Genomic DNA, 8,002 nt, shown 5'->3' on the forward strand with positions numbered 1-8,002 from the left:
TCTCTCTCTCTCTCTGTGTGGGTTTTCTGGTTTTGTTTTTTCAGAGAGAGATTCAGATGGATGGGTACATTGGTAATGGGGAGAGAGGCGGTGGGTTTTCCCGATGGACAGTGGGGGCCACAATCACCACCTCCATCACTAGTATCGCCACCACCATTGGCCACAATCATCACCGCCATCACCAACTCCAGTCACTGCCATCACCGCCCCTCAACTCCGGTTACAACCAGTCACCCACCATCAACAACAACAAACTACTTGCCAAAAAAAAAAAATGATGAATAACAATCGGACACTCAATCCTGAAAATCGCTGCCAAAATCGAAAATTAACTTCCGAAAATGTCCACAAAATTCATATTCTAATATCCGAACCCTTTGTAAGGCATCTTGAAGATGCGTCATGTCTTCTTCTTTTTTTTTGTTAAAAAAGCAAATTTCGAATGCATAATGCCTTTGTATTACGCATTTTGTGAGTGCACGATTAACATCACGCATTTTGTTAATGCGCGTTGGGACTGGTTTTTGTGATGGCAGCGGCGGTGTCATCGTCGTTTTTCGATCTGGGTTTTCATCTATTTTTTTTTTTTTTCAGTCAAGAGGTTATCGGAGACCAAGCTCTGAAAGGAGCTATCCATACAATAATGGGGAGAGAGAAGTGATGGTAACGAGAACTCTTTTTTTTTTTTCGATGGTGGTGGAGGAGTGGCTGTCGTGGTGGTGTGGTGATGGTGGTGGTAACGGGGAGAGAGAAGGGAGAAGGAGGAGTGGTTTGTGTGTAGTAATTTTAGGGGTATTTTTGTATTAAAAAAGGGTATTTTTGTCCGAAAGTGGTTTATTTTAAAACAGACTACATATATGAAATTTGTGGTTGCAAATAGCTTGGCCCAAAAAAAATCGCCAAAATCATCTTCGATTATGTATCAATTGACATCTCAACAACATGATATCTATCAAGTTTTATCTTCTTGACAAGACCTAACTTGTACACTTTCGATCAAGAAATAAACTCAAAATGAGTTAGCAATTTACAAATTGGCTTGATAGAACTTCGCAGGTTAAAAATGTGAAGTCTGTGAAATTCGAGTGACATTGTTTGGTGGACCTCAAGTGTTGAAGACGCGAGGTCTCAAGAAAACTCGGTTGGCGTTGTTTTAGTCTCCCCCACCCAAATATCAACCCGCCCAAGTGAGGAAGATCATCTCTACACAGGTCCTCGTCGCCCTCGTCCCCCCCCCCCCCCCCCCCCCCTCTCTCTCTCTCTCTCTCTCTCTCTCTCTATCTCTCTCTCTCCATGTTTTATCTCACCACACCTTTAGTCACAAACGACCGTCAATTTTTTTTGAACGGCACAAACGATCATCAATTCTCTGCGAATTGATTCTGGCCTCACATTTCAAGTACCCAAAAGCTCAATTTATCTAAATTGTACATGATTAATATTAAGCTATTGATTTCATCATTTAACGTTACCTAATTTAATTCAGGTCGATTCTCTCTTTGTCAGGTGCTTGGATTTAGTGTTTGGCTATTCTTGTCATGCCCCGCCCCGCAAACGGCACCTAAAGTGGGGCCGAGTCGACGCGGCCATGTGACACTCCACACAGAAGACCAAGCCACACTTCACAACCTGTCAGAATAAACACCCAGCGGAAGACTTATCATTTAAAAAATATAAAAGTGTCAACGTATAGACCAATCAACCACAACCTCGCACAACTAAGCAACAACATCAGTATTATAATACTTTAAAAATTCTATACTTCAACACATTCACCGACGACTTATTTACAACTTATATAAATCAACTTCTTAGTTCACTACCTACAACCAGCTCGCTCATCCACATCATCCAACGCTAGCCCAAAACTCCTCAACATGATGACCAGTAGTTGACCCACTCTAAGCAACCTGTTACCTGACAGATCAAAAAGGAAAGCCAGAGTGTGTGAGATATAAAAGTGCTCAACATAATACCACAATACCCGAAAGAATATCAACATGAATGTGAACTCACTAACGTAACTGAAATACTCAAATGTATACAATAGTTATAGCCAAGACGTCCACCCAAATAGAATAGTAATATTCAATGCATAACAACATGAACATAATCACATCACATGCAGTAGCATGTTTGCCACATCCCATGTACCCATGAAGAGGTGTCCCACATACTATGCTCCCATCCACCGACAATTAGTCGCCATGGCATACGACATGGTATGCCTCACACATTAACATTTGGCGGTTCAATCAACACCCATTAGCATGCATATTCATCAAACATGCATATCACAACCGAATCTTGTGTCCCACACACCATACTCTCAACCATCGCTAAATGAGCGATATGGCTTTACGACATAGTGTGCCTCACACAGAAACATTCACAACATATCAAAAGCTAAACAATAATAGGGACCAAACTCTTAGTGGTAGGAAACCCCAAAATCACGAAAATGACACCACTGGATAGCGTTTCTACCTGTAGGGACCATACTCCTATCGGTAGGACCTATATTTTCAGCCAAAAACCAAGCATGAACACCCTCCAACTCCAACCTCTAAAACCCAACGAAACCTCTTCAAAACAACACCAAAACTATACCAAATCGTACCCAAACTTAGAGATATTCAAGAACTACTCTAATAACAACTAATTCGTGAATTAAACAAGTTCTAACCACCGAATTCAAGAGATTCAAATTAAGATCTTGAGTTTCCATAAACCCAATTCCAAACCCCCAAATTCCATTCAAAACCAACTATCCAGATTATAAATTCAACCATAAAAACATAGAATCAAGTAAGAGAAACATGAATTTACCAGGTAGAGCTTCAACTACAAGCCTAGCAAGAACAACCCCAATTTTTCCTCTTTTTCTCCTCTTCCTCTCTTCTTCTTCTCCTTCTCCTCTTCTCCCTTCTCTCTCTCTCTCTCTCTCTCTCTCTCTCTCTCTCTCTCTCTCTCTCTCTCTCTCTCTCTCTCTCTCCCATAATACCAGGGAAAGGGGGAGGAATGAGATATTTAAGAAATATCTCCCTTCGAAAAACTATATGGTGTAACCACACTGCCCCTCCACTTATGCAACCAACCAACAACATTTAGTTAAATACTCACCAAATATGAGTTAACCCCATAAACACATATTTAATTAAAATATGAATGAAATATTAAATATCCGGGACGGGTATTACAATTCTTGTCTTCATCACCAAAGCTATCATTTTTCATTTCTTTACGGTGTACTTCTATGGGTTATATGGAGTGTTTGAATAAATTTCTGTGCATGCGAACTGCAAAGGGTAGAAGCCCTATGTTGATTATGTGGTGGATCCTTGGCTGTGATCGATTCTCCCAGAACAGAGCTCAATGAGGTAGAAAGCTTTGGTTTTTCTTATCAAGGAAAAAAAAACCGCAAAGCTTGCCAGGGAGACAACGCCAACTTATAAACTAGGAAGGGTTTTTTTGATATGGTACTTGGAAAAATGAATACAATTACCAACTCAATTAAGCTTAGCTGGCGAAACGTTAACCCATTCAACAAAAGAGGTGGATGCATCTTGAAGAAAATGGTTTGGAATTTTTGACTGCAGACATTTGAGCTTTCATGAAATTTCTACCTTCTAGTTCTTCCCCGTAATTATTTGTTACGCCATTCATTGGTTGTAACGCCCCAAGTAGACCGCTCACCTAGTACCTTGATTTTGATCCACCAGCCACACCACATGGCTTAAAAGCTTAAGCCCAAGGTACTAGTAGTAGCCCACAAGGTTTGTTATATGCCCAAGATCACCCATGTAGACTTTCGATGTGGGACGGAGTATTACAATCTCCCCAACTTTATTCTCTCGCATCCTCGCGAGGTTGAGTACTAGAGTCACCACGGCTTTACCCGGGTCTTTTCTCTAGCAGTCAGAGTCACCACGGCTTTATCCACATCTCTTCTCTGGCCTGAGCTCACACGGTCATGTACATGAGTTGCTTTGATATCACTCTTGTCACGCCCCAAATCCGGGAGCATGCCCGGCCATGTACCATGAAGCAATCATGGGACATGAAGCCTAATTAAAAATATTTTTAGCAACTTGAAATAAATAAAAGAAAAATTGGATATTTTATTACAATAAAATGTGCGACACCAAACCAATATTTTTCTTAAGTAAATGACACAATATCTCATATTTTCCAATTTCCAAATTCCACAAGAATTGCCAATAAATAAAAGTGCGAAAGCTGTTTGACAATAGAAAATAAATAAAAATGCAAACGCCCTAGAGGTCCAAACAGAAGGTCCCAACAATGCCACAAAGTCCACTACAATACTCCATGAACTAACCTGAAAAAAAATGTGGAATAAATCCATTAGTTGACGAGCTCAGTGAGTAGTTAAGCATGCTAAGGGAATAATACAAAGTGGCATACGTATAAATGAACGGTGATGAAGGCTCCAAAGAAAATGGTTTCAAATAGTAATGATCGATGACTCAACAAATAGTGTCCACAAATGAATAGCTGAATAACGAACTCTAACAACAACAATCGAACAATGATAGTAATCATTCTATACCAGCAGTCTGCTCAACAATATCAGAACAATGAACATCAATAATGAGGTAGTCCAAACTAAAGTGGGAACCATATCTTTCAATTACCAAGTACCAATTGCCAAATATTTTCTCAGGGCTTAGCCCGTTGGATCCAACACCGTACTTAGAGTCACCACAGGATGGCGATGAGACCTTTTCCTTAAGCCCATTCGGAGTAGGGTCACAGGGTATTTCACAAATCATTTCCCTATCCGTTGAGTACTAGAGTCACAAGGTATTTCACAAGTCTTTTCCCTAGTGGTCAAAGTCATCACGATATCTCACGGGTCTTTTCCTTAGACTTTCACAAATATAAATATAATCCATGGTCCCAAACACATAAGAACGACGACAAACTGGAGTCACTGGCACCAGGATTATTCTCTGTGCTGTTGCTAGGGCTGTAAATGAACTGAGCCATTCGCGAACTGTTCGAGGCTCGGTTCGGTAAGAGCTCGTTCAAGTTTGATTTGTCTACTAAACGAACTGAACCTGAACCTGAACCTCAACTCTAGGCTCGTTCCGTAAATGAGCCGAACTTGAGCCTAACGGTATTCGGCTCGGTTAGGTTCGCGAACCTATACTTAAATTTAATTAATAATTCAATAGGGGTCTATTTGTAAACGTAAAAATTTTTAAGATTGTATATATAATTCAATACTTATTTTTCTCCTAAATTTTATACGATCAATGAGAGAGTTTGGGTTCGCTTGAGTTTAATGAACCGAGCCGAATCAAACCTGAGTCTAGATGAGCTCAATTCGAGCTTAGATTCGGCTCGGCTCGATTCATTTGAGTTTAACGAGCCAAACTCGAGCCAAGATGTTCAAGTTCGAATCGAACCCGAGCCGAATCCGAGCCGAACTCGAGCCAGACTAGTATCTTAACGAACCCAACTGAGCAGAACCCGAGCCTTGAAAAATTTTAACGAGCCGAACTCGAGCCAAGTTGTTTAGGCTCGAATCGAACTCGAGCCGAACTCATACCTCAACGAACCCGAGCCGAACTTAACAGGGTTCGGCTCGATTCGGTTCGTTTACAGCCCTAGCTGTTGTAGAGTCACAATAATTTTAGGGAGTCGACGAATCGACGACAATGAAAATAAGGACAATCGATCAATCACAAATATTCTCAATTAACCTTGTATGCCCAAGGGTACGTCAATTGTCATCAAAAATAATTATGAGAGCAACGAATAAGAATAATCATCATCGGATCACAACGAATAACGAATTGTCAAGATTAGATTGGCTCAAAAGGATTCCAAAAGAAGGGATTGTAAGGACCCGTAATTTCAGAAATTATTAAAAGGTTTATTCGATATTGTAAATGAGAAAAATATGAAATTTGTTAAGTTTAATCGATTTGGGGTTTGCATGATAGAATTGCAATCAGAGGGAATGCAAGAGTATTTTGTGTATATGCTAGTATATAAGGGGTGTGTTTGTTGTAAGAGATTAAAAATCTCCCATCTCCCTCTCTCTTCTCTCATACGCCTCTCCCTCTCTCTCTGTTCCTCTCCCTCTCCCACTTGCTCCCAACCAAAATCTCACGAATCCCACACAAACCCACTTCCATTTTACCTTCTTTATGTGTTATTGAGCTTGAATGTCCTGGGTTTTGCTTGGAGGAGGAATATTTCGGTTGATTTCAAGATTTCGGAGTCTAGGAGTTGCGTGGGCTCGATCTCGCTTTGGGTTTGCTCTCCAACTTCGAGGTAGGGATATCTTCCTCTTCTATATGCCTATGAGTTGAATTTGTACTTTGATTGTGCTTGGAGTTGTTGGTTTGATTGTTGGGAATAGTTTCAAAAATCTGCAGAAAATCTGCTCGAACTGGTCTGGTATCGATACCATTTGACATAGGTATTGATACCTTTGTGTTCCAAACCCAGAAAATCATTTATTATCGATACCATTTGTTCTAGGTATCGATACCCTTGAGTCTGAAAAGCTTCTTGGTCAAATGGTATCGATACCATTTGGCTAGGTATCGATATCTTTAGCTTAGGGGCAGTTTTTCATCTTTGTTCTAAATTTCATCTTTTTGACCCCCAATCACTTCTAACACCTCTAAAACACCTTTAAACCATCTCTAAGCTTGGTTGCTCGTCCTTTGATGACTCATTGATTGTTCCCATTCCCTAGGCACTAATTAAGCATCATTTTAATATCTTTGTAAACGGAAAACGTATCGTCGAGTACCGTAGGTTGTATGAGCATTATGGCGGGTATAAATGGTAGATGGGAGCGGTATAATAATTTTAAGGGTAAAGTAGTAACTTGTATCTTCACGATTCATTGAACTTCTCGATCTTCCTTGGTACACTTATTACGGGATTCAAGTATGGGGACTAGTAGGTCGGGTACTTTAGAAACCGCTTGCGAGTAGCATGTTGTGTAGGTGAAGGGATATACTTAGAGGTATGGTGAGAACGCGTGTATTTGCTTATATGCGATACGGTAGATTGTTGGCCTTGTAATACCACGTGATTGATTAGATGGCTTTTGGACTCGATTGAATGAATGTGGATAACAAATGGATAGATTATTGTAGGATTATATATATGGGTTTAGTATGTCATGTAGGATGCGGGTATGTAAACAAATGAGAAGGCATGAATATGTACATTTGTGGAGTCACGTAATGGTTAATTGAAGTTATGTGGTACAACCGATAAATTGATGATGAAGTCAATTATGAAAAGTGTGAGAGGTGACCCAACTAATTGTTATTATTGAGGGAATGGACTCGGGGTGACCCTTTGCTCGAGGAAAATAGACCCGAGGTGACCAAATTAATTATTATTATTGAGGGAATAGACTCAGGGTGACCCTCTGCTCGAGGGAAATAGACCCGAGGTGACCCAACTAATTATTATTATTGAGGGAATAGAGACTCAGGGTGACCCTACGCTCAAGGGAAATAGACCCGAGGTGACCCAAGTGATTATTGATGGGAAATACATGATTAAAAGAAAGGAAAGGATTTGCAATAAAGGGATTTGGTGATAATAAATGTGGACACGACAAAAATAGTGGTGCCGTACGAAGAATAATAAGATGATTTGGAATGACTTATAAACTAACATGGATTGACGTGAGTTTATCAATGTGTTTAGTCTGAGAGGTAAACGATTAGTGACATTCAGGTGAAGTCTAGAATTCTTTGATTGTAGCATGTAACTCGTTGGAAATCATTCGTACTTTGGGCATATCTGTCAATACTCACTCATTCATGGTGCATGATTCATCACATTTCCATATAGTTTGAGCATAGAATTCTCTACTGGGCACGTGTTTTGCTCAACCCTTCTATCACTTTCAAGTACGGATCAAAGATAGCGGCATGAAGTGTTGTGCATGCATGACTTCATCTCCTTTTGAAAGCTGACATCGAGGAATTTCCCA

This window comes from Rhododendron vialii, chromosome 10a (genome assembly GCF_030253575.1).
Source record: "Rhododendron vialii isolate Sample 1 chromosome 10a, ASM3025357v1".
NCBI lineage: Eukaryota > Viridiplantae > Streptophyta > Magnoliopsida > Ericales > Ericaceae > Rhododendron > Rhododendron vialii.